This window comes from Daphnia magna, linkage group LG3, assembly GCF_020631705.1.
Source record: "Daphnia magna isolate NIES linkage group LG3, ASM2063170v1.1, whole genome shotgun sequence".
Classification (NCBI taxonomy): Eukaryota; Metazoa; Arthropoda; class Branchiopoda; order Diplostraca; family Daphniidae; genus Daphnia; species Daphnia magna.
Window position 1 is genome coordinate 2,430,602 of NC_059184.1, and position 27,083 is coordinate 2,457,684.

At 40.9% G+C, this 27,083-nt stretch overlaps 3 long non-coding RNA genes across 6 annotated transcripts in view; 1 reads left to right on the top strand and 2 right to left on the bottom strand.

Moving 5' to 3' along the window:
- Positions 1-14,184, bottom strand: part of LOC116918917 — a 46,906-nt gene extending 32,722 nt beyond the window's left edge. For both annotated transcript variants that reach the window (XR_006644445.1, XR_006644444.1), the window contains exons 1-5: positions 14,053-14,184; positions 13,314-13,988; positions 12,841-13,211; positions 11,678-12,764; positions 11,567-11,621 (exon numbers count right to left, since the gene is read on the bottom strand). This is a non-coding gene — a long non-coding RNA (uncharacterized LOC116918917). The remainder of the gene's footprint in view (positions 1-11,566; positions 11,622-11,677; positions 12,765-12,840; positions 13,212-13,313; positions 13,989-14,052) is intronic.
- LOC116918918 lies at positions 12,278-25,561 on the top strand. 3 transcript variants are annotated; one of them, XR_004391715.2, is made up of 3 exons: positions 12,278-12,374; positions 12,443-12,621; positions 12,737-13,315. It is a non-coding gene; the product is annotated as an uncharacterized LOC116918918 (long non-coding RNA). The 3 variants fall into 3 exon arrangements; XR_006644447.1 differs by lacking the exon at positions 12,278-12,374 and adding an exon at positions 25,527-25,561 and having other exon boundaries at positions 12,479-12,621; positions 12,737-13,041; XR_006644446.1 differs by lacking the exon at positions 12,278-12,374 and adding an exon at positions 14,824-15,214 and having other exon boundaries at positions 12,479-12,621; positions 12,737-13,041.
- Positions 24,808-25,609, bottom strand: LOC116918921. The gene is made up of 2 exons (XR_004391719.2): positions 25,259-25,609; positions 24,808-25,170 (listed from the first exon to the last, which is right to left on the bottom strand). It is a non-coding gene; the product is annotated as an uncharacterized LOC116918921 (long non-coding RNA).
- Between the last annotated feature and the right edge of the window lie 1,474 nt (positions 25,610-27,083).

Sequence of the window (27,083 nt, forward strand, 5' to 3'; positions counted from 1 at the left end):
ACGTGATCTAGTTAAAGGATATTAAGTTCATTCTCTTTTGTTACGTTTCTCTTTCTTGCTGCGACTTTGGTGGCTGAGTCCTTTGTCATTTGGCTGCCATCACAATGTCTCAGTGACTTCATTAGAGGGAAAGAAACGAAGGAAACAAAAACCTTTTGCCACCCTAAAAAATGTTGAAGATGAAAGACCGCGCCCTTTCCAAACTCTCCCCCTTCATTCTGTAGACGACAACATACAACTTACTTATAGAAAAAAAAAAAGGTACTACTACTCTTACTACGAATACTACACCAACGACAACGTGTTTCTACGCTAGACCCTCGTAGAGGCCTACATAACCCTGTCTGGCTCTATTTCGACGCTCCTTACTAGGCGTCTGCCTTACCGTCACAACAAAGCCTACGGGCAAACAACAATGGCAACGCCGTTCTCTACGTATGCCCGTCTAAGACGACCACTGTTTACCATTTCTTCTTCTTCTCGTGGAAACTATTCAAACCTCACGCAGCGAGAAGATAAACGGTTCTTAACCAACTTAAAAAAAAAATAAAATAAAATACAAGAAGAAACCACACCAAGTTTGTGAGCGGCCATCAAAATTATTATTTTGTATTTCTTCTTCCTGTTTTGCCTCTTTCCCCAACATGAAATTGCGTCAAACATTATCCCACTATCGCCATAGGCCTATTTCACCCACTTTCTATTTTCTTTATTTTTTAAGGGACCTGTGGGTTGTTTATATGAAACTTGTTTTGTTTTTTTGCCCTCCCAGTTGAAGAAAAACATGGAAGGTTTTCGTTAGCGGAAGTGAGTCTGAAATGGAACCGTTTCTTTCGTCACGTTTTTTAAATTATTTACGTCTAGGGAAAGACAACATCAGTGGACGATGACAATGCGCTACACCTAATCTCAGTTGTCCACTACGCACTACGAACGTCATTTGTTCCTTCTCTCTCCCGTTTTCTGATCTCGTCGGCAGATTTGCTGGCCAGTCTATCCAGCAACGAGCGAAAACGACAAGAATGTCCCGTTTAATTTGAATTCCAACGGCAAACAAAATCGTTAGACCAAAGGCCGATGATGACGTGAAACCCGCCTAACCTACGCAAAACAAGCCGCTTCTTTCTCGATGCATAATTGAACATTTCTTTTGAAACTATTCATTAAGAAAAAAGCCAGAATGCATTCAAGATGAACAACAGATTAAAAAAATAAAATAAAATTGCTTGTACGTCTAGGACAGTGTAAAAAAAAAAAAAAAACAAGTCGTGACGACGACGCTGACGACAGTTTCCCAGGGAGACGCGACATGACGGAAACGAAAAACGTACAAAACGTAAAACGCTGCGGGGCGGGGGAAACTGCTCCCGCAAAGGGCAGTTGAGACAGAAGAAAATTTCAAAAAAAAAAACGAAAAATGAATTTTAAAAAGCGAATGGCTTCCCCCACTTTAGAACGAAAAGACGGATACAAACACATGTTCCACGTCTTTTTTAAAACGTACACACACAACTGGTTAATAACATTCTTCTTCTTGTACGTGTAAGACAAAAAAACAAAGCCACATTTGTTTTGTTTTTTTTTTTTCTCCCTCCACTTCTTCTGTTTTCCGATGGTGGGAGAGGCAGTCAATTGCCATTCTCACCCGACAGGGACTTTGCCGCCGCGTACATCAAGTCATTCACGATGGCCGTTGACCGTGTCCGTCTTTTTCACGATCACGAAAAAATGATTTCTTAATTGTACAAGGTCGTCTTTCAACATTGGAGAATAAGAGAAGATTCTTTCTTTCTGGTTTGTCTCGTTCCCCTTTGGCGCTTGGGGGTTTTTCCAGCAGTAATCGGATATCCGTTACGCTCTATTTGAAAATCAATTTCAAACAACACGAAAAGAAGCGGCGATAAACAGCAATTTTACGAAGGCCTTCCGGCAACCAGAAAGGCAAACAGCTACCCCGATATAGAAAACCAGTGGCTAAAACCAAGAGACCTTGAACCTCAACGTCTTGCGAAAAGAACAAATGCCAACGTCTTCTTCTCCCCCCCCCCCTTTTTCCGTTTCCTGCATTGCCACAGAAAAAGTCCCGTTTGTTTCACAACAAAGTCTTCTAAAAGTCTTAGCAAAAAAAATAAATAAATAATAAGAAACCAAAAAGGTTGTTATTTGAAAGATTGAAGAGATATAATCGTACGTCATTAGTATCAAATGAACAGCCATTGTGCTGCGTGCGGCTATTTATTTATTTTCTTTTTTTTCAATTAAGGATCTATTATTATATCTATCGGAAAATAAACAAGAAAAGAAAAAAAACGGGGCGCAAAGTGAAGCTCTACTTTGCCAATAAAGAAGTCGGGGGAGCTTCAGCCATGGCGTACCGTGTAACTTCACCACAATACGTTGACCAACTTACGTAACATGACTAGCGCTTGAATCGATACGAATTAGCGTGCACAGCGTGCGTCTTCAGACTCAAATATCCATTCGTTGGTAGGTGAAATACATTTTTTTTTTTAATACCAAAAGATGAAGAGGAACTAAAGCGATGCCTCCGCGCTATGAATCCGCACACAGCGTGACGTCACCATCGTTGCAACAACAACAAAGAAACAAGGGTTCAAAATAAATAAAAAGGTAAACGATAGGTGATCAAAAGAAAATTGAACCAACGACAACACCACCCCCTTTTTATTTCGCAATATCAAATGTTAAAATGACAACGCCCATATGCTACGTAGATACGCAGCGCTACCGATTTGATATGCTAAACAAACGAGAGATCAACGACTGGGTTTTCTTCCACCATTTCGGAATTGAAAAAAGAAAAGAAGAGAGGAACAACCGCCAAAGCAGCGAGATTCTCTTTTCGTTTTTTTTTTTGCAATCACGTTCACATTGCGCAACGACCGGATTATTATCAAAACGTTCAAGTGGCGGAAACCGAAAAATGCAGAGCAATCGCTTTTCTTCCCTCTCTGGCACGTCGCATTCAAAAAAGGAGGAAGGAATGCTGTCCCCTCCGCTTCTCTTTTCAAATTTGTAGCAAGAGCCGAAGGGGCGAATTCTCTTTGCCACTGTGGCCCTTTTTGCTGCGAGACTCGCTCGTAGCCTATCCGTCCATATATAGAGAGCGAAAAAGAGAGTACAATTAAATGCATTGAAAGCAACAAGAGAAAGAAAAAAAAAAGGAGGGAGTGTATATCATCCATTTCCTCGGTACCGACACACACACACAAGAGAGAAAATGGATCTCTATTGTCATCCAGAGTTTCTATGTTACCTATAGATGTGCTGTATATAGAGCTCTCTTGTGTTCCTCTTAAAGAGGAGAAACGATTGTAAAGGGCTCCTTACAAATACTTCCAAGAGGCAGAAGCTGGGGGTGGAGGGAGTATAGAGTTAAAAGAACTTTGGCGTTTATTTCGATTCTATTGTTACCATTTTTTTTTTTTTATAACCCGCATCCGGTTCTCCGAGAGCGCGCCCTTCATGTCGGACCATGTCGACCAAACGACACACACACACACACTACATCTAAAAAAAAAAATATATCTGTGTGTGTGTGTGAAAGTTCGCCATGTCTTGTTTCTCAACCTCCCCTATAAGTTAGGGGGGGGGGGATTGAACGAACAAAAATAGGTTACGTACTCGAAATGATTTTCATGCCAAACGACAATCACGTCATCCGTTGTCGTCTTTCCCACTCTCTATTGTGTAACCGATAGTTGGATCCCAAGTCATGGCATGACATCACCGATAGAATCACGCTGACTTGTTATACAATTTTTTTAAGCAAAAGTTAATAAACAAGAACGAAAAATGAAAAGGAATCCCACAATCCCCCCGCCCCGTTCATTTGATTAGAAAACGGATCAAGACTCTTCAGATGGGATACAACGAATATCATCACGATATTCAGCTCAACACGCATCGAGAAATGACGCAGATCGAGGCAGCAAAAGAAATTTAACCACGCACATCTACGTAAAATAAAAAAAAAACCTGATCCCTTCTTCCTAAACAAACGTACAGGTAGAGAGACACACACACAAAAAGACAGGCGAATAGCAATAAATTGGTGGATATAGGTAGGCGGACCACGAACGATACACTGCCGCTGTAATAAACAGATGCTCGTTTGAGCACCTCATTTGACTTTGCCCATACAACTTGTTTTGTTTTTCTTGTTGCCACACGTAAATGTATACATCTCTCAATCGTCGGTCGCTGGCCATCAGTTCTACACACGCAACAGCCAACGAATACAACCCCGGGTTTACATTCTACAAGAGGAGAGAAGTGAGAGGGTGCTGAGAACGCCTCTGTACGCCGCCGCCGACGAATAATGGCAATTTGATTTGAAGCCGACGACATCCCAACATCAAACAGGCAATAAGAAAACGGGAATTGTTGCTACTCGACCACACAAACCACGTCGGCAACTGTTCATTTTGTTTTTTCTTCTTTCCTTTCGCCTTTTTGATTGTTCACAGTTCTCTAAGGGTGTTGCGTTTACGATGATGTAACGACCGCGCAATAGCTCATCCCATTTTTCGTAAAATGTTTTTATTTGTGGGTGGGGGGAAAAGAAAGGAACATTACTTTTCCCAACGATTTTTTGGCGGCAGTTCGTTTCGTTCTCTCCTCCGCCTATAGTTTGCTTTTATGCGTCTTTTATGACGAGGGGGGTTATTTTGTTAGTCCATTCCCATGATTTCCCTATACGTATATATATCACCTCGCCATGCATAGCAAAAGAAAAAAGTCTACAGTCCGTCACGTCCGGTGTTTTGCTGTTCCTTAACTTTATTATTTCCCCCTTTTTCTATTCTTATTGTGACATGCATCTTGTGTCACACGACATACGTAACATATAGCCCCTTTTTTCTTGTGCGCTATTACTCAATGGTTATTACCGAAGAAAAGAGGCCGACGACAGTTCCAAAAGCAATAACCAGTAACGTCAACAAGTCCCCCCTTTTTCTTTCATTTGTAATAAGGAAGAAGGAGGCCCATTCATCAAAAAAATAAAACGTAAGGAGCCATATAGGCAAAACGTAATGAAGAATATGCCGTCATAATCAACTGCGGCTACTGGCCTACGCACCAATCACTCGCTCTCTCTCTTCTCTGTACGTGAGAAAATTCACCTTTTCCCTGTTGAGGAGCCCATTAAGCTTCTCACCTTCCAGTTGATTGATATATACGGTTATTTTGCCAGCAGCATGAAAAAAACAATCGGCTCGAAATTAAATTTCAATTTTTTTTTATGGGGGGTTTTCGAAACAACTCGGGGAGAGGAAATGATTGAAGTTGGACCGCAATCGCTTCCTTCTTTATTTGACATTTTTCAATTGCGTCCTTCACGTCTTCGGTCGTGAGCAACTGTCCGAGAATCGTTAAGACGGGCGAGTACCAAAACGTCTCTCAGACAAACCCATCAAGTGTACGAACATGTTGAATTACAGAAAAAAAAAAGAAAAATGTACGGGTTTCTTATACGCGACACAATGATCCTCTTTACGCTCTTAAAACCCAAATAACAAGGACATGCGAGTTAAGTTGTCTAGACAGTTGGAGACTTGAAAAAAAAACAAGAACAAATGAAAACAAATAGCGCGTACTTGATGGTCCTTGACGACATGCATTGCACGAAGCCAAACAAACCATAATATCCGCGAAAAAAAAGAAAAGTCGTTGCGAGCTCTTTAACTATTAGCTCCGGTCGTAACAAAAAAATCCAAGCCAAATAAGGACCGTTGAAAATTGCGGGGAAAAAAACAAATCAAATCACAAAAAGATAGAAGAAGAAAAAAATGCGCTAAACGACAAAACGATCTTCTTCCAACATTTGGATCTGATGAAAATCCGGACGTGGCAGAGACGGAAGAGACACTTGAACAGAGGAAACAGCAACGGAAAACTACGCCCACTTCAGCACATCGCTCTACTTCAAATTGATACTGACGGCCATTATTTCCAAAGAGAAACTTACTTCTATTAACTTTTCTTTTTCAACTTGCCGATTACAAAATGCGGAGGAGAAAAAGAAAAGAAACAGGCCAGCCTTGCCAAGGCCTCAATGAGTCAAAGAGAATAAACGAGGCATGAGGGACGAATGAAAAGTCAACAGTTGACGTTCGCCAAAAATGTGTTTTTCACGCACAGCGATGAATGGATGGCATTGATTTGGCGGCCTTGGCATCTAATAGTAAAGCCATCAAAAGAATTTGATTCAAGAACGGCATCAACAGACTCTCTAGTGGTGGCCACTAATCACGCTCTTTCTCAAAATGCTAACCGTATAAATAATAAGTAAAAAAAATAAGGAGGCGGGATAGGAGAGAAAAGATTACAAGTCAACCGATACCTTGCTATATTGCGGGCTTACTACAGTAATTATTCATAGAATTGCCGTAGAGCCTCGGCAATAACACAAATCTTTAAGAAAAGAGGAAAAACACGGCACACGCTACCACTGTTTCACCTTGCCTATTCATGTAATCATCTCGTTTGAATGCATCTCATTTGACTTGTTGACGAGTTGCATATCCCCTCCGTTTCTCTTAGTTTCCCGTTGTTGCTAAGTGCCTTGTCCCCGGGTGCAAGGCGGGCGGTGCACGCGGGATTTATGACTTCATGAACACATCAGCGCTCCAATGCCTCCAGAAAAACAAAAAAACGGTTAACAGCTTTGCACGTGAGTAATGACTCACCTTGTCGGCCGAAAGAACAAGGAAAAAAAAAACACTTCTTTTAAAATCCCTTCATTTCTTGTAATTGATAAAAAGAGATGTCGGGTTGCACAGCGTATCCTGTAGTTTATTTGGTAAAAGAGAGAAGCAGCAGGGACCGGACATTGGGCAGCAATTGCCTTCGGAACATGGCCGTCGGTGTTGTGGGTATTTAAGCTAATTAGCATCGTGACTAGACGATTCATTTCTTTTTCCTAATTTAATTTCATCCCATCCATTCTTTTTTTCCGCGTTGCTTTGAATTATGGTCAGAGGCAAAATACTGGTGGCCAGGGAGAAATGAAATGTGGGAACAGGACGAGACTTCGAAGAGTGTGTGAACCAGACAATAGCTGACATGTCATCAACGGGGGGGATTCACGTAGTAGTAGAGGAGCCATGATGTCGGAAATTCACGACACAATGAGGTTGACAATCGTTTCACATTTTAAAAAGAAAATAAAATAAATGGAAACGACCGAAAAATTGGTTAGCAACAGACGACAATCCAGGGTTGCATTTTACTTTTCAGAGTGAAACTGGACGACGCACCAATGAATGCGATGGACTTCGATTGGTACACCGGCAAAATAAAATTTAAATGGAAAATGAAAACGAAACCCTCACGTGACACTCGGGATAGAATTATAAGGTGATGGCGGTGGTTCCAGAAGTCTTATGTTTACCCCCCACGTACACACATAGCGTAGACGTCTAATACAGACACAAAAACAAGAGATAGGACCGTGTTTTTTCATTATTAGCGCTGTCGTGACCCCTCTGCTGTCTTTTCTTTAAAAATAAAAAAAAAATAAATGAGAACAGGTTCGCTGGCTGACATGGGAGAATTATAAAGAAACGTCAGTTTGTGTCGAGTGGGGCTTCTCTTTGCTTGTTGTTGCTACCTTGTGGGGGTCATGAACGTGCTAGGAAAAGGAGGCGAAGCTTTCCCCTCCTGATGCCTCTTGGCGATACCGGAAATGTCACTTTCTTTGATCCGGTTACCTTTTGTACTATGAAATCGCACCCTGAATCCCTACCTTCCCATCCATCGCACCACAACTTAAAAAAAAAAACTGCTCAACTTCTCCTTTTTCTTAAAAACAGTTTCTACTCCGGGATATTTCGCACGCTTGCAACCCGATCCCGACTGTGTTCACATTCTCCCCTTAACGCAGTCAACCAACCGATGTGTTTTGGCTGTTTAGTAGCTGGAAAAACAAACAGAGACAAATATGTTTACATGTGCAATCTAATATGTTTCTTACCTTGTTTCGCTAATAAATTCAAATGTTTTTTTCCCTATATAAACAAAAACAAACAAAAAAATGGCACGACGTTTCATCTCTTTTTGCTTACATTTGCTTTTGATCGTGCAGGATGTGGAAAAGCTGAAGCGGAGGCGAAAAAAGAAACCTAATTCCGGTCCGAGCGCAATCTGGTACATTATCCAAGGGCCGGATGGCCATTTTAGATTTTCAGGACAAGAGAGTGTTCCTTATCGGACACTATTCGCAAGATAGCGTATCACTAGAACCATTGTCAAGTATATAGCTTTTGCAACACAAAGGAAAGAATATCTGCGAAATTCAAAATGTAAAAAAGAAAGGATCAAATTCCTTCAATTTCTTCTGTTCTTGATGGAGCCGAGAAACACAACCGAAGTTGATAGTTTCCAAGGGACGCGAGTTGTTCCATTAACTCGATCGCTTCACGACCAAGCCATAGCTCAAAGACCGATGACCGGCTGACCAATAAATCCAGTTGTCAATTCCCCCCCACACCCGCTTCCTCCCCAATCGGCAATAAACCAGGTAAGTAGCAGTCGGTCCCGATTGGCACGACTGCCCCCCAACGGCTATAGTTTTAGTTTTCCTGTTTGGCTCGATAGATCCAAAAGACCCAATATAGACCCTCGATTGAAATAACCATATGCACAGCTATACACGGTTGACATATGGGTGGTCAATATAAAGAAAAACAGAAGGTACACATACATTTGGATTCGTGCGCGTTCAACTTGGTTTGCGTGAAAGGCTAGATAGGGAAGGGGTCCAGAGTTCTTCCCTTTTTGTGAGGGCCACATCTACCCCTCATTAATCAGTGCCACTGCACGCAATCATCACACAAAAGCCGACAACAGCTCACCGGCAAAACACGCGAGACAGATGGGGGAATTCCAAAAAAGAAAGAGGGTACGGAGCATCACGTGACCAGTAAAACTAGCGAAAACGTCATGCAATGATTCAATCACGTTCCAATTACAGCCACGTACAGATAATCTTTCTACGACGAATAGCGGCACTAGATGTTGCCATGTGTGCGTTTGCCGCCGTCGTACATCCAGCCTCCAATGGTTGCAGTCTGTTTCGCCCTTATTGACTTCTTTCTCTTCCCCCCTTTCACCTCGCCCAGTCCTTCTGCGTAATCTCGGTTGCCACTTTGGTCGCGATCGGTACCATGAAAGGCCATGTTTTTCAGACTTTGTTGTCTACAAGAAAAGAAACATTTTTTTTTTCGGCGGAAGAATAGACCCTGTGGCACACAGACATGGCTCGCTAAGAGATACTCGATACGTTGGTCGGGTTAATCTGATTTATGTGGTCTGCTAAACAGGCGAAAAACGTATATACTTTGGCACACCGTGTGTACAGGTATTATTATTACACGTCGCGCCAAAAGGCAAAAATGAGAAACAGATATTTTTTAGTTTTCTTCCGCAAAATAAAAAAAGAGCAAAGGAGGGAATGAAAATTGAAGATGAAAACAAAAGAAAACATCAACACACTCGAAAAAAACAACAATAATACATGTGTTTGTGTGTCTGTGAACGCGGATGTGCTAAAGCGCTATAACCGAGAAAATAAAAAAGGGGGCAAAAAAACCGTATCGTTACACACACACACAAATACACACTTGCCCCTGTTGTTTTTCCGGGCCTCCATAATCCAGCCAAGAAGAATTTCCATCGACTGGCCACCACATCAAGTCGAGCGAGCTACATTACATGTAACACTCCCACTTGATGATTATTTTTTCTTCTTTATTCTCCCCCTTTATTTTATTTTTTTTTTTTTACGACAGATAATGTGTCTATAACGAGTATAACGTCATCATCGTAACGCATTGACGTCTTTCTGCGGTCGCTATTCCGCCCTCCCCCTTCAATTCGTTACTGTCTGGTAATTTACGGGGGGAAAAAACTGGACAGAGAAAAAGAAAAATCCCGTACTAGTTTTTGTGTAGCCAAAGTGAACACACCTGTACAACTGACCAAATTGATCGTACACGTTAAGGATAAGTCAATTGAGAATCAAGCACAAAATTTAAATAAACGAAAGCTGGCACTAATGTGTGTCTCATTTCGTTTCTGGAACGCGCACAGCATTACAACTTCAAAAACAAAGTAGAAATACTTTAATAGCAATTTACTGTTAACATATTTGGTCAATAGTAGCAATTAGATTGAGTTGTCCTTTTAATTATCCACGAATCCGATTAAACGACTTATTGCCGTCCCAAACACTAGGAGCCATTTTTTAAAAACGACGCCTCAAAAGAAATCCCCAGTAATTCACATCAACATCCGACTTTTTTTTAACACAAACAAATAATTAAAAAATAAATGGCAGACAGCAAAAAAAAAAAAAAAGGCAGCAAACTATTCCCGACATACATTTGTTGGTCTAGTCATCACGGCTATAGTTTCCCCAGCTAACTTACTCACGGCTGGCCCTCACTTAACTATACCAACTATGGGCATCGTCAAAGCGCAACGCTGGCTCATGCCCAAAACGGGATACGAGCTATGGCTCATTTCTTCGCTGCGCTTTTTAAATCGGTGTGATTGGTTCAAATGTTAACAAACAGGCAAAACAACAAAATAAAAATTTTAAACGAGATTTTTCTTTTTCCTCCAAACGTATGGCAATCAAGAAAGGCGAGCCCATCAAATCGGGCAAAACAACAGACAGGTGATGAGTCAGCGTCGTATAATGAACGAGAACGAAAACAAAAAACGGCCCAAAAAAGAATAGCCGAAAACAAAAAAAAAGTTGCGCTTAAAACCAACAAGATGTGGATGGGCAAGTCTAGACGGCCATAGTCCAGTTCAACAAGCCAACATAAAAAAAAAAAAGAAAACACGTCGAACTGTAGAAAAATCCAAAAATATCTTCCCATTGTTTTTGTTTTGTTTAGGTATTTCTGCATTTCCTTAATTTTCTTCTTCTTTTTAACCAGCTGACGTCGTATAGACTGAAGCTTATTATGCAGTAGAAAAATTTACGATTATTCATTTTCTGGAGAAAACGAGACATAAGAAAAAAAAATGAGAGCGCCAAAGGGCTAAAAGGGCTGTAGGCGTAAAAAGAAGAAAAAGATTATCATTCCTAAGCTCTCGTGTTTCAGACATTGTGTGTGTGTGTGTTTATAAAAGATAAAAGCAGCCCTGTCGTGTACATCCATTTCTTGTTTTCATGGCTTCCCATGAATTCGGAATTCGATTTGGAACCAAACCATACATGTGAGATTTTTGATGTGGACAAAACAAGCAAAATTCTAAAAAGAGAAAAGGGATTTCCTCGAAACATAACGTCGTCAATAGAGTTTACTCGTTAATGCCATATTCCCATTGAATCGAAGAGGCTTCAAAACTGAATTCGATGGAATGCTCATTTACAATTCTATTGGCATAAGAAAAAAGGACAAACAAAAAAGACAACAAGATAAAGACGGATAACAGAAACCTCGCGTTGGCATCAGTTGTTACAGTTTGGCAAGTCCCCGCATAATCACGTGACTATTAACTAGAAAAAAGATGGGGAAGGACTTACTACTTGATGAGGGTTCTGTCCGCATTTTGCCAGTCCACGACGAGGAAGACGTGGCCTAAAGAAAAATTTTTTGTAGTCGTCAGCAAATGTCACGTTGTTACCGATTATTACCACGTCCATGAATATCCATCACAATCATACGGATGCCATTTCTCCCTGCATGCCTTTCTCAGTGCTGACGTCAGCAAAGATTAACGAAACTCTCACATGGTCCAAAATGTACGAAACCACGTGTTTCTCGTAATCGATTCTCCTTCATCACCTTTTTTGTTGGCTGTCGAGTTCTTTCTGTGTGTGGCACGGAAGAAACAAAATACGCAGATGAAGTGGATGTTTATCGATAAAAACTGTCTACTGGCCAACACAATCGTGTCTCGCCATCTTTGAAAAAAAAAGGATTTCTTCGACTTTTGGAGCGTGACTCATCACCTGAAAAAATTGAGACATCTGAGAATTCAACAGACGACCTTTCCATAAAAGATCTCTTCTTTTTCGTACAGGGGGCAAGGGAAGCAAACTGCTACGTTGCAAGTTTGTGTTGCCAATTTTTTTAGAATTTCTTTTTATTAAATACTAAATAAACCATTACATGAAATATTTTCCAAATAATTCACACATTTCATTTTAAATTTTAATATGGAATTCTAAGTAAGAATGAAAGGTATTAGGGATCAATAGAATTTGTGAGGCAACAGCGATCGTAGGCAGACATTTTGGACGTCAGGGTGGATAGAACAATCCCCTTCTCTTTGGTCTTTCCCCCTTTTTTACTTTCGTCAGTTGTTGGTCTTTCTGTCACACGGTTTAAGTATGTCTCTGTTTGTTTGTTATGAGTCTGGAGTACATGCAACATCAGCAGCAGCTTTATTTGCTCAGCTTTTTTTTTTTCCTCCTTTCTTTTGTCGTCCCTGTCGCGTTGATGTCGACGGCGTGAGAGTTCCCGGGACACAAAAAGAAGGGAGAGATTTTCATGTACAATACACCTCCATTTTCGTGCCCAACAGCTTTTCACCTTTCCTGGATTTACAGTTGAGGAAATTCCGCCTCCTTTACACGTAAGCGTCACATTCTTGATGGTTTTCACACCATAGGCCGTGTTTTCATATCAAGGAAGGGGAACGCCGTTTTAATTCCTCCTCCTTTTTTTCTATTCATTTTTCCTTGTCGTAGAAGTTCGCCATTTTCTTCACTACAGCCCCTAGTGGCAAGAGCACACAAAAAATGAATGGATTTACAGAGAATTGAGCCATCATTGGGCAAGTATTGCGTATTACTCGGTCGTCACATATTAAAATTCTGTCGGTTTCGGTGGGAAACCTAATACGCAGCAGCCAACGAATATCCAAGCCAGAAAGGGATCCTACGTCGCGGTTAAGCAACCAACCCAATCACACACTGCTAACGAGAAAAGAGATCCGTAAGGAAATAAAGCCAGCTGGAAAAACCCCGACTAAGAGGCTTTATGCATTTACGTGGTAAGAATTAAGGCTGTCCAGATTTTTGGGGAGAAGCACGTGTACCTGGGCTACGCGGTAAACGATTCATTTCTATGCTCGATGGCTTTTGATGTCCTAGTCAAAGGTGCATGACCGCTAGCCACGCCATTTTTCTCTGCTCTCGCGCGCCAGATGAAAAACAGCCAGTCCTTAATATGATAAAGCACCTCTTTAATGTATTTAAAAGCGAAGGGAAAATAGAAATGCTTAAGAGATGAAATGAGGAAGGAAAAAAATTGTGAGATACTCACACTGACATTTGATAGTTTGTTGACGTTGAAATGGATGGACAGGAGTTATCGTAGCGAGAGCTAAAGCAGGTTGGAGTAGCTCACCGTTTTTCGAATCTATTTTTGGAAACGTCCTTTCCGAGGTCGGTGTGGTCCTCCTGCAACTACAAAATCCCACCGTCCTTGTGTGTGTGTGTGTGTGCTCTCTCTTTGCCACCTTGTTCGATTTTCAAGACACAAGAATGTCGTCTGGCTCCTTACGAAGCCATCTTGTTTTTGGACTCGATGCGTAGTGGAAAGTTTAGTCGGTCGCATTTCAAATGATCGGGGCCCCTCCATTTGGTCCGTTTTTTTTTTCTTCTTCTCTAGTGGTTTGCACAGTTTCTATGCAACTTGTTTGTTGTCGTTGAACAGGAGGTGGAACGTAACGATCCGAACCGGATCGAATTCTATAGATGAATTGCGTTTAATCTTCCATTCCCAAATTGGCTTTTAACGAGCTATAAAAAAAAAGCTTATCTTCTTCGATGTCGCTTTTTTCTTAGACTTCTTTTGATAACTTGGTTCTTATTTAACAAGTAATAGAGAAAAACAAAAATGTAAAAGGCAGAAAATCCGGTATCCAGGTCGTATTCAAAAGTTGGTTGACATGGTAGACGTTTACCAACTGGGATCGATTCTTTCCCCCCATTTTATCTTTTAAAAAAAAAGTTAAATAAATCAATAAAACAAATTAAAAGAGGGACCCTGTAAACTTTACCTTCTTTAAGTTTATGTTTTTCTTTTTCTCTCCTGTGAATGTGAGACGAATACGGACATTATATTCCGAACGTTACGAGTCACCATCAAGAGTGCCACACACATTCTAGTGTACACAAAAGTGTGACCTTTGGGCTGTCGCTGGGACAGTGATTAACGGCGACTTGTCCAGCAAAGGAAAAAAAAAAAAAACCTTTTTCTTTACGGCGTACCCCCAAAACGAATCCGTGGTGTACGTGCGACATTCTGCCACCATCACCACAGAAAGCTATTAAAACAGCATCAGTTGTTCATTTAAAAAGAAAAAATCGATAAAAATATTAGAAGAATTCTAAACAATGCAATGTTATGTCCATTCAGTTTTGATACAGAACCGCAAAGATATGGACATCATTTAAAATTAATAAAGAATCAAGTGAAAAAATAAGCGAAATATTTATCGTATTTGATTAAAGGGCCCTTTGCGGCACGGTCGTTAAAAGTACAACAACAACAAAAATGAGCTTTAATTGGGAGGAATAGCCGCAACAAGAAGGGAAAGAAATCGAACGAAATAAAAAGAAACGTAACATTTAAACGTAATAGTACAAGGAACACGCGCCAGTGGGACGACATTCTCCGCGAGTCTTAAATGCCATATCAATTTTTATTGGCGACTTTTGACTCTCTCAAATATATACAGCCCCTTCCACACCCCAAGGCTTTCTCTTTCCTTTTTCATACAATCTCTCCATTCGTTAAAAAATATACTTCTTTTTCTTTCTTTGTACAGAACAACCAACCCACACATACACACATAGGAAAAGCCATAAAAATTGAACGGTATATACCCGTAGTATGTCACGGGAGCGTGCGTCAACGAGTGGGGGTGGGGGACCTTATGGCCCGCCACCCCCGACCGAAATAATTGATGATCGCCCTCATCATCTTCAATATCCTCGTAGAGGTCCAAGCCGCTTTTCCTCGCAACAGTCGAGTACTACCAGTAGTAGATTTTAAAAAAAGAGCTATAGCCCCTATCTAGCTGTTTCTTTGCTGCTGTGCGTATGATTTATTTCCACATTATTATTATTATTATTACCAAACATGTTGCGTTTTTTTTCTTTCTTTTCTCGTAAGGGATTCTTCCCTAGACGAAATGTATACATTGTCCTTGTTTGCTGCTTAACTGTACATCACTTATTTACCCTTGAATATGAACAAAACATGATTTATTCTCTACTCTCACCGGATTGAAGAATAAAAAAAGGGAATTCATTTACAGGGTTGAAGATCGACACGTGCAGGTCATTATTGCGTAAAGAAAAGAAAAAAAGGACTTTCACCATAGCGACATCAATACGTCAATATAACGGCTCTTGCCGCGTTGTTTTGCGTCCTTCCTTTTTATTTTTTGCTCTTCGTCCCATTTTCCTTTCACATATTATTAATCGTCAATTCCCCCCCATTCTCTTCTATAGATAAGGATTTCATTAAAAGCCCCAACTCGTACGTGCAATAATGTGTAAATGAATATATATCGTAATATCGGGACATTGGGTCCGTACGCAATTGTACATTTCATATCATGTCTATGAAGACTGGAACGACCTTCCATGCAATAGAAGCCACGCCAGACTGACCTTCTGCTAGTTTTAATGAGTGAACGCGCTCGATTTGCTTATGAAACACTTTCTTTTGCCAAAATGAGTAGCCTATGGCCAACTGATTAGCTGCTGTGGCGCACATGAAATTAGACGATGAGGTCCCTTCGTCCTTGTGGCAAAGCTTTTCGCTCTCCGTCATCAACACAAACAAAAAAGGCGACAGTTGGAAAACAATTACAAGACCTTTGTCTCAAAAGAATGTCGTTCAACATTTTCTGGGGTTTATGCGATTCATTTCAATATCGTAGTGGGGCGCGTCAGAACTGGGCCTACAGCCGTGTAGGTTTTGGCAACGCTTTCAAAGGGCGGAAAGGCCTGTTGATTGAGGCAACATTTCCCTGTGAGGCCTGCCAAGTATTTTGAAAATAAAAAATTGTGTTTCTTGTTAAACGAAATTAAAAAAAAAAATTTCCAATCGTATTGGCGTGGTCAGGAAGGCCTTGGCACGCGCCCGTCGCTATACTAAAACTAAAAACAGCAACACTACTCACGCGGCTGGGGTGGGGCTCTACAGCCATCATAGCGTCATCATGTGATACGACAACAAGAATGGCGGGCACAAGAGAAGTCTGGCCGTCTCCTCATTTTTACACAAGTTGCTGAGTAGGCACTGTTGCTGGGCCAAGTTGTCTCGCTTCCTATTGGCGTTGCTGACGGCCTCAAAAATCGTTCAATTGCAGAAGCCATTGAGAGCGTCGTGAGCGTCCTCGTGAGGAACTGAAAAAAAAACTTGGCATTGGCCATGGAATTTCAAACACAACAACAACAAAAATCAAAGAAGAAAAGCTTCTCACATTTCACAGCCCGCTGGCACCAGTAGCTTTTGAACTCGTCAAACAGGAGGGGAAGGAAGAACAGTTGATAATAAAATGGGAGGGACAAAAAGGAAGCGATCCAGACACTCGCCAGAGAAGTCAGGTGTTGGATAATACATCGGCCCAGACGACTCTCGAGACTTTGTTTTTTTTTGCTTTTTTAATATGATCACACACACACACACACCTAGATAGATACAGCATACGTATATAGAGTCAGTGTCTTGTAGGATGTGGCTTTCCATTCGGATGGCGTGCCGACCACTTTGCGGTCGGATCCATCACAATTTGCCTACATTTAAAATATAAAAAAAACGTCTTGAGGGGGTAGGAAGACCGTCGAGTACAATCTACGACGTTTGGTGTGCTCAATCGCGTCACGACGCGTCTATAAGGCAAGTTTTTCAAAGAAGTAGGGCGAGATGGTAAAGAGAGCGGCGGCATTTGGGTAATACCCAACCATTCGGGATAACAGCGGGAGCGCCCCCGCAAAAAAAAAAAAAATAATAAGTACGTTTAATCATTTATCTCCCCCTCCCCCACCTTACTTCATTTTTTTTCAACACAGTGTGTGCTTTTTTTGACGCCCACTCATCCGTGTACACACAAGAGCCTTATAAAGAGGTATAAAGCTACCCCCCCCCCTCATTGATTATTAGCGAGAGTGGCAAATAGTTTTATTTTATTTTGAGCAGAAAGAAAAGAGAAATTTCAACTGTGTGTGCGGCCCCACCCTGAAAATGCGTGAAGAACGTCGAAACACAATAAAAAAAATAAAATAAAAACAATAAAAGTAACTGAATCCATCGGACCGATACGTACACGTCAAACGAAAATAAAAATGTTTATTTGAAAGAAGAAAAGTGCGGTCGGCAAAGTTTTTCTTTGATACACACACACACACATCATGGTTGAATGAACTCTGGAAAAGCTAGGAAAATCCCCCAAAAATACACAAATAACAATAATAAAAAGAATGGAAATAAAACAAACAGCTGAAACGACTCCAAAGAAACAAAAACAAAACAAAACAAAAAAAATTATATATTTGTTTCTTTTTACGTAGTGCGTTATTGACTCTCTTTTCGGAATAATTTTGACACTCTTTTATTTGTGTGTGTATGTTGTTTTCACCAAAACATTTATTTATTATTTTTTTTTTACAACTTCTAGCGCGATTAAGCACCCCCTTCTTTTCTTTTTCCGTCGTTTTATGACGCATTAACTTCGCTTATATACCGCATAAGCCCAAAAGGTATAACCGAGGTAGTCTACACAAGCTCATAAATGGAGCCCCTCAGACTTATACGTATACATATAGACACCTACCTCTGTGCTCTATAGTCTATACGCCATTTATACAAAACCGCCCTTTTGTTGGTTTCCTTGACGCAACTGCGATTTTTATCTGTGCTTTATTTCCATTAAAATAGACTGCTGTGATAAGAGCACATGCCCCTACGCCGTCAGTTGAAAAAAAAAAAAGGGCTAGACTCTCTGAAAGCGGTGTAGGTAACAGCTGCCCATCGAGAGACATAGAAGGGGGGAACTGTGCAGTTCATTTATTATTATGATTATCGTCACAATCCCCCCCTACTTTTTTTTTAAATATTTCATCTATATAAACACAACAAACTTTTTTTTCCCCTGTCAAGCCCCTTGTTAATATTATGGGCTAGAAACTCCACCCCGATTTATTTATGACGTATTATATATATATATCTAGTGTAGGTATGATATTATTATGGACGTATAATACTACTCACGGAGGCAATCGGGTACAATCTGTTGTCCGCTCTTGATTATACATAATATATCTGTATATCTATAGAAAGCCCACCGCCGTTGTCGGCCCGACTTTTGTTGCATCTCTTAATGAACAATGGGCAAGATAAATTATTATTATAAATAAAAGGTGAGAAAAATAGTTTTGGCTTTGTCTGTTTGAGCTCTATTATGTGTCCCTCGTTTTGTTACACTTCACCATCTCCCTTCCGTTTTCGTATACAAGACCAATTCGAACAAAAAGGAAAACAAAAATATATTTAAACTGAAAACAGGAATAAATCAAAGTGTCTATTCAGATCTATCGGTTGGCCGTACAAGAATGACCAGCTCCCTAACAGAATTATAGAGAACAATCGCTTAAAAACAAACCCACTTCACACTTCCTGGAGGGGAGGCAAAATTTGACTCTTGTGCAAAAGGAATAAGGAAAAAAGGGAAAGATGTTTTCTTATATGGAGCTATAAGACCAAGCAGTGTTATCGTTTCCACGTAAAAAGAACCAATACACATATATATTTCTATTTCCCTTTCTTTTATTTAGAAAGGAAACAAATTGGCCGCCTTGTCCGGTGTCGTCTCTTTTATTCTTGTTGTCGTTGGGCCCTTTCTGTTTGACTTATTTATAGACTGGCAGGACGAGACAGGCAGACGGCCATAGAAACAGACATCGGAAAGCGTCTAAAAATAAACAATCAAATGAAAGTTCGGTCCCATTTTCCCTTTCGTATCGATTTCACAATAATAATCACGACAACAACATCGAAATAACGTCATCTACACACACACACACACACATCAATACGCATAGCTAAACCGGCTGGATGGACGTAACGCTTGCTTCATTTCAAGTGAAATCTAATGAAGCACAAGGTTGTTTCGAAATTTACTCTTTTTATTTTTAGTTTTGACGAACGGGGAGTGTGGGGTGTGGAATCGCTCTGTTGCTTTTCGTCGATTTTCACGCATTGTCAAGAAAGCCTTGAGCGGAAGACGGAAGAAAAAGGACAGGTGGTGAGCCCATATGATGGAACATAGCAGTCGAGACCTTTCCCCCACACACACACACACACACACACACACAACAGACGTAATAATATGAAGAGGGGAAAGAAAAATGAAAACAACATATAGAGATATATAGTGCTGCGGGAATAACAATAGAGACCGTATATACGAGCCATTTGAATAGGTCGTTTTCTTTTTTCTTTCTTTCCCCCATCCGTTTTCTCCGAGTTGTTGGGGCTCTTCTTTAAAGTGTGCAAGAAACACGTGAAATGGGGGGGAAGCATGCTGCATGTATAGCCCAAAACGATGGATATAGGGCTTCTATCGTCTCGTGTACCCCCACTAACTGCAAGCTTTTCTCGATCAGTTTTCGCTGCTCGTACGCGTACATCATTCCAGCAGGGAGCACGTGGACTCTGTGTATCATTCCTTCTCGATCTCCTTCTCCCTGTTTTCAAAAGAAGAAAAATACCAACTGCGAACGCGCACACACACATCAAAAAGAGAGAGAGACAGAAGTGAGAGCAGCTGCTGGTCGTTTTCTCTTTTTCCATCTCTTTTACTAGGCAGCCACTCGTCAATATGTTTTGAAATAAGAGTACACATAGAAGGAAAAAGAAGACGAGCTCTGCTGTATAAGGCCGGAGATCGTCAGTACGCCCTAGTCCTTTTTATTCTCCTTGCTCTCCGTTGTACACTTTTCCCTCTTGCTGCCGACTCGTTACTTATACGTTATAATAGCCCACAGTTCGGCGGCAAAAAATGTCCTCGAGAGAGAAGACCCTTTTTTTCTCTCACTTGGTCATATAATATTAACCTTTCTTCTTTCATCTTCTCGCCCCCTTTTTTTTAAAAAGAAGAAGTTTGATTTTTTTTTGTGGTCTGGTTCTAAGGAAAAAAAAGAAAAAAGACGAACGTTTATGTTCTGTACTATACATAAGCCTGCTGTCCGACTTAACCGTGGCGGACTCGCTTGTTGTCATCATCCCTTAAAGAGCAAATGTTTCCTGGACGCCCGATGCAACAACACCTGCCGTACATTTTCCTGTCCACCTCCTGCTCCCCGCTTATTATTTTCCCTTTTAGTTTTTTCTACCCCCCTTTTTTTAACACAGACATTCGTTTTTCGACTAACGAAGGAGCCGAGAAATAACGTGGGCTTTGTTATTTTACTAGTACCATGTCTGCTATTCCCCAATTTCAATTTATTTTGTTTGTTTTTGTTTGTTCTTTTGCTTCTCTGGCGCCTTTAAAAGATCGAAAAGAAAAGAAAAATCCTATTCTTATACGCTCTGATCTTTTTCTGCTCGCCCACATCGTTTCCCGGGTAAGAAAACACAAACTGGAATGAGGAAACGTATCGTACAACATTCATTTCCCCGCGTCTGTATTTTATTTTCCATTTTCCAGGAATCACAAAGTGCAAACAGCCAAATACCGTCAAAGAAGTGACAGCAAACTCGCCAAATTTTAGATCTTGTAACTTCCCAGAAATGATTTTTAAAAAACGATCAAGGAGCAAAACGGCAAACTGAATCTACAGACGGGTCGGTGAAAAAAAAAAAAAAAAAACGAACAACTGCAATCGAGGATGAAATGTACATTTTCACAGTGTACATTGAGGTTTCTTAGGGGGAGACCAGTTGTCTTTTGTGTGAGTGTAAAAAGAATAGTTCCCTTCCTCGTGACACAGCTGAGTATACAAATAGTATAATACAGGCTTGGGTAAAACACCCCGCGAACTGACTCGCTTCTTTTTCTTTTTCTGACTGACTGGGCTTCTTTAGCTTGGCCGGCTGTTGTGTCTCTCTGCCCTTTCGGGCATGTTGCCTGTCTCTAACCACGAGAGTCTTAAAAAACTCCATCAGGGCACAGACATGTGGCAGCGTAGCTGTCATCGTCAAGCGACAGGCTGCGCGGGTTCCGGCCCGATCCACACGGAACACTCACGTCCCCTTTTTCCAGTTTCTTTTTCTTTCTCCAGCTACACACCCTCTCTTCAAAGTCCGTCATTTCTTATTTCGTTCGTCTAATGTGTAGAGCCTATAATCAGTCTTCTTCCGCTTTTCTTCTATATTTGATTCGATCCTGTTAGAAAGGCCTCTCGGTCGTTCCCTCATCCCCTACATTGTCGTATCGTGACATGAGGCTTTAGCTACTAAATAGTCTACATTTTGAATATTTGACATTCTCGTTTGCTTCTCCATCTCTATATTACATACATTCATTATGAGTTTGCCTTCATTTTTGTTTTGTCCCTTTTATTTTTTACAATTTTTTAAATGGGGGAAACAAAAAAATGAAATGAGGCGTGAGACGACGAGCGAATGAGTCACACGCGCGATGAAAAACATTTCCCAGGACAGGATATGGGCATTCAGAAATTCAACAAAAAAATTAAATTTTCTTTTATTAAAAAAAAAAAGGGGAACGAAAAGAAGAGAGCATGAGAACCAGCCCCTTGGCTCCATTCTACTCGCTTCTTCCCTTCTCTCTAGAGAAAGGGTTGATGGACTGCAATCGGCTCACAGATGGTTATGTACACAAGAAGGCTCCCCACACACACACACGTTTTTATTCTCTCTATATTCTGCCTGTCCGTATAGCCGATCCCGGTCTCTGTCCGTTAAACACACACGCACACAGTGAGGACGTAGAGACACACCCATGACAGGACAAAGCAACATAGAGGCACACCCCCGCATTGTATGGAACTGCAACTATACCCCATGTTTTTATCTACATCGAAGATCCATATATTATCTACAGTATCTTTCTTCTTCTTTTCTTTTATTTAAATTTAAACCCCCCAAATAAAAAAAGTTCTTTATTTTGTTCCAGGCAAGGCTTCCTTTTCTCGACTTATTCAGCGTGCATGTACTTGTATTCTTCCAGCTTCAGCCTCCCTTTTTCTTTTTAGTAGAGACACCCCTAACGGAGGGGAAAAAAATACACAATGTCTTCTTGACACACAATTCTGGAACTTGGCGATAAGATATATATTTTCTTTCTTATCTGCTGTCTTTGTGGTTTCTCGCCTTTTCTCTTTCTTTCTTTCTCTCTTTGAATTTCAAGTGAATTCAAGACACACCCCACATAAATAAGAATTGTTTCTGAAATAAACAACCAAACTCCGTTCCCAATAATAAAATAGCCACAGATGTACTGTTATGTTCCCTATAGAACAAATAGCAAATAAGTTCAGTCTACTAGCAGAAAACGATCAATTGGTGCTCGTTCAATTTCGTGAATCGGCCACGAGAAAGGCTATGTGAGTGTGTTGGTCTACGTGTGTTTGGAAGACGACCGAAAGAAAAAATAAAAATAAAAATTCAAGAAGCTATATGGTTAGACGAAAGGTCATCGTCTGGAAGTGAAATGGAACCCAGCTAACAGACAGACATATAGACTTCCGGTTGCTGCGTGTGTGTGTGTGTCTATGGCCTTATCTTTTTTCTTTTTCGGTGTGTGCCTACGTGAGTCTACTGACTCTCCTTTTAAAAAAAAAACAACAAAAAAAAAAAAACTTTACGTTTACGTCTTTATTTGAGAAGGTTCGAACGCTTATTTGTTTGACTTTTCAACGACGGTACTCACATGCTTAGAATTTTTCTACATTTCTCAAAAGGAATGAGAGCATTTCCCCCCCTACCCTGGACTGTTATTCTCATCTGCCGCCCTCGTGTCATACAGTCTTGTTCATACATGTATAGCCCCTGTGCGTCCAAGATTTTTCGGTGTCTACGATGACGTCAAGCTCGGGAAGATTGCGTCATTGGTAAAGAACATCTCAACGTCAAAAACAGTAGGAGGAGAAAGAGAAAAGAACAAAAGAAAAAAAGGGAGGCGAAAGGAAGACAATTGGATCCCTTCGGTTTGCTTGGCTACACAAAGACACACATTTTTCAGCTTTTCCATCTCGCGAGTCCCAATAACGGTGGCTGCCGTAGATCATAAACACATTTGATGCGTATATTTTAAAGAGGGAGAAAGAAACATTTATCGATTTTTGTTTCCAAGGAACTCACGAATTGTTGGCCTCATGCGAGTCGAGTTCCAAAGTCCGCACTGCAGAATCGAGTCAGACGGTAATAGCTTTTTGCCAATTGTCAGCGCAATTTCTTGACCGCTCGACCTCCGCCCGTCCTGTGAAGACAAAACGACGGCCACAAAAACAAACGAAAATTGATCCAACAAATAAAAGACCTTGACGTCGCATCCTTTTCATCACGTTGCAAAGAAAATGAGACAAAAGATGACAACAACAACAACAAAAATGGTGACCTCCTGTCCGCCAATCTTCCGCCCAACGACGGACGACTTTTTGTTTCACTCGGACAGTTGGTGCGCGTCACTGGCGAACTGGAACTAATATCATGGAAGGCAGCGGCTGTAGGACTATCAGACTTTTTGCACGCACGCACGCACACAGAAACGGAGAGACAGAGACGGAGCAGACGAAAAAAAAGGACCCCAAGTTGAATGGATGGATGAAGGGATTCGCTAGATGAGGGACAGCAACGACCCTAAAGAAAATGTCTATATGAACAAGAGAGAAGTAAAAATAAAGAGCCGCAAAAAAGTTTGGCCTCAATGGCCGTCGTTTTGTTTGTTTTTTTATTATCTTCCCTTTTTTTTCTTTCTCTCTTCTGGTAATAGAACGGACAAATAGTGACCATAAGATGGCCAAACAACATCGTCGATATCGCGTCTAAAAGAGACACGCACCAGCCCAAAAGACTAAGCCTCAAATCGATGCATCGTCTCGCATTGACCTTTTTCTATCGCCTTGTTAACACCCCGCACGGGCTAGAAAACAACACCTTACCGCAAATAAGCTTTCGGAGGTGTCTATACAAAAGATTCGATCCCTTCGCGCCATGGGTCGTATCGTTTACGAGCGCAAAAAACTTTGCAACCGAAATGTTGGCGTACAGGACATTGCCATAAAAAAGAATAAAAAAAAGATGTGGGCATGTCTCTGGTAAATACATAAAAGAGATGTCGATATCATCATGGGAAAGAACCGTGGGCGCCCATGGAATTGTTAGAGAGCGCTTACACATAGTGTACACGTACAAATTATGAGAGGAAGCCATCAAATGCAGTCACACACAATATTGGAGGGTCAAATTGAACGATGCCATTTTTTCTCTTTCTCTTAATATGCCAAGCGCGCGTGTGTGTGTTAGACCTCAAATAAAAGAGAACGTGACTCAAGAGCCTGCAAAGGGAACGAGAAAATCGGATGAAGAGTTGGCTACCCTGCTTGGCCGTTTGATGTACGTTAGCGAGTACGGGCCGAACTATCGACTGCTAAAGTCCAGAGAGGCAAGAGTCCACACATATATCTTTTTGTTTACCGTGCTTTGTATACGAGATGAGCAAAAAAATGTGGATAGGGAAACAGAAATGGCTAGAGGGGGTCTGCGTTACGTGAGCACAACAAAACAATCGATACATCTTTATCTCGCCAGAAAGGACACAGAGCGACGAGTGTGATGTTATCTAACACGAAATAGGCCTTCTTTATTTCAGTGTAAACTCATCTTTGGTACCGATGACGGCCATCATAAATAGCAAGATGTCCATTCAGTAAAAAAAAATCGATTTGCGGACATCGACCAATTGATTACACGATTTTAAAACAACAGGATGCGGTTTTTCCTCCGATTTCATTTTTTTTTATAAGGCATTAAGCTTATCGTAACGACGTTGAGGAATCAATGTTTTGGTTTGAAAAGTCATGTGCGGATATCGGCGATCGTTAATCGATTTTTTATCGGGGAAACGGCGTAGTCATGGAGAACTACCGCTTTGCCTCTCTTCCTCGACGTGGAAATCACGAATTCAGCAGTCAAGTATCTACTTAACGGAAACGGTAAAACACTGGTATAGCAAATAAAAATGGGTTTTTTCAATAGAAACAACAAAAAAAGAAAGAAGAGCTAACCGAGAGTTGGTGTAGTAGATTTTCATCGTATAGTGGCAATAGCATAGAAATGATTGTTTAGCGGCACTGGTCAAACGCAGTTGAGCATGTCGACCATGTTAGACACAATAGGGATGAAAAAGCCTAGCGACCATAGAGATATACTAGAAAAAAAAGACCGCACGCACACATTTGCATAAGACAAGTCTTTTTTTTTTTCGGTAGATGACAGGAGAGAAGGCGACGAACGGCTAAGTCTTTCTTTTCTTTTCTTTTTTGTGCGGTATAGATCGCTTATCGTTTCGGACGTCGTGAAAGAGAGAGGAAAAAAAGGACTTGACAGACGAAAACAAGGCGATGCGAGAGCCAAAATGGGCGTGTCACTTGCATCCCAGTGATCCCGTTCGCTGGCTGGGCACAAACGAGCCTCTGATGGTGTGTCATTTGGCTTGGCAACTGGGTGTTGTAACTCGGACGATGACAATTCCCGCTCTCTCAATCGCGATATAAAAGAAACAACGCGGATATGGAGACACAAAAAGGAACACAAAAGATCAAACGAGAAAAAGAGTTAAAAACAAAAATTCTTTTTCTCTTTTGTTTTTATCTTTAAAAAAAAAAAATAATAATAATAATAATACTTTCTGTTATATTCGTACACGAGGATCTTTTCTACTCCCGACGTTCCCCATCGAAAAGTCCATCCCATTTAGCGGCAACGTACGCAACCCATGCCTCTGTTACGAACCCCCCTTTTACACCCGTTTCTCTTTCTTTTTTTTTTTATTCTTATTTCGTTTTGCCTATTTTCGATGCCAAAAAAAAAAAGAACATTGGGGAAAGAGACTATAGATTTCTTTCTCTTCATTATTACACGAGGACCCCCATGTATCGATAGGGCACATTCTTTATTTTGCTGCTCGCGGTGTGGAATGCGTCACGTTCCTCTTCTGTTTCTTCATAAGAACTCTTCGCTTCCTCTTCCATGTATAACGTGCTCACTCGTTCTCTTGTCTCGTTTGCTGAACTGGTTAAGCTAGCCGTTTCTCTTCTTCTATTTTCTTCTTACATGTTCTATGTGTCCTCTATGTGTCTGTCTCTTTTGCCTCATCCAACTCCGAAAGAAGAGCCAAAGCAAAGACCTCACCACGCTAACAGACTACATAACCGTGTGGTCCACGATTTAAAAAAAAAAAAAAAAACAATTTAGCAGTCTAGACAGCCGGCTGGAATGTCTTGCGGCGCGTGAACGGAACGCCACAAGCCTTGTCATCCACCCACCACCACCCCCCTCCATGGGATTCTTCTTCTTGTCGACTCTATATTCCAACTCTTTTTTTTCCTTTTCCTCTCTCTTGATGTCCTCATGCCACATCTTTTTCTCTTATAAACTACTACCCTCTACCCAAAATTTAACCATTTTTTGTTCGGAGCTCCCCCGTTCGGCAAGCGGACGGGCTCGTAAATACGTCAAATGGCGCAAAATGCAGCCGCTGCTGTTGCCTTATTTCAATACCCTTTTTTTTTTTCATTTTTGCGTGTGTGTGTTGCCTTCATAATCTTTTCCTTATTCTCTTGCATGTGCCGCTTTTGACTGTGTGCCCTTCCTCACACTTGAAATATTATGAAATCAAATAAAGATAAGGAAAGAATATAAGGCAAAAAAAAAGGGGAGAAACCAGAAAGCTCTGCGAAGAGAAAAAAAAAAAAAAAAGGAAGCTTATGTATACGGTTACGGGAGAAAACTTGCGAACCGTTATGATACGCATCTCGATATCCCAAACTCTGAAAAGCTCCAACTGGAGTGTGAAATGGAAAGAAATCTTGCACACACGCAACACACACA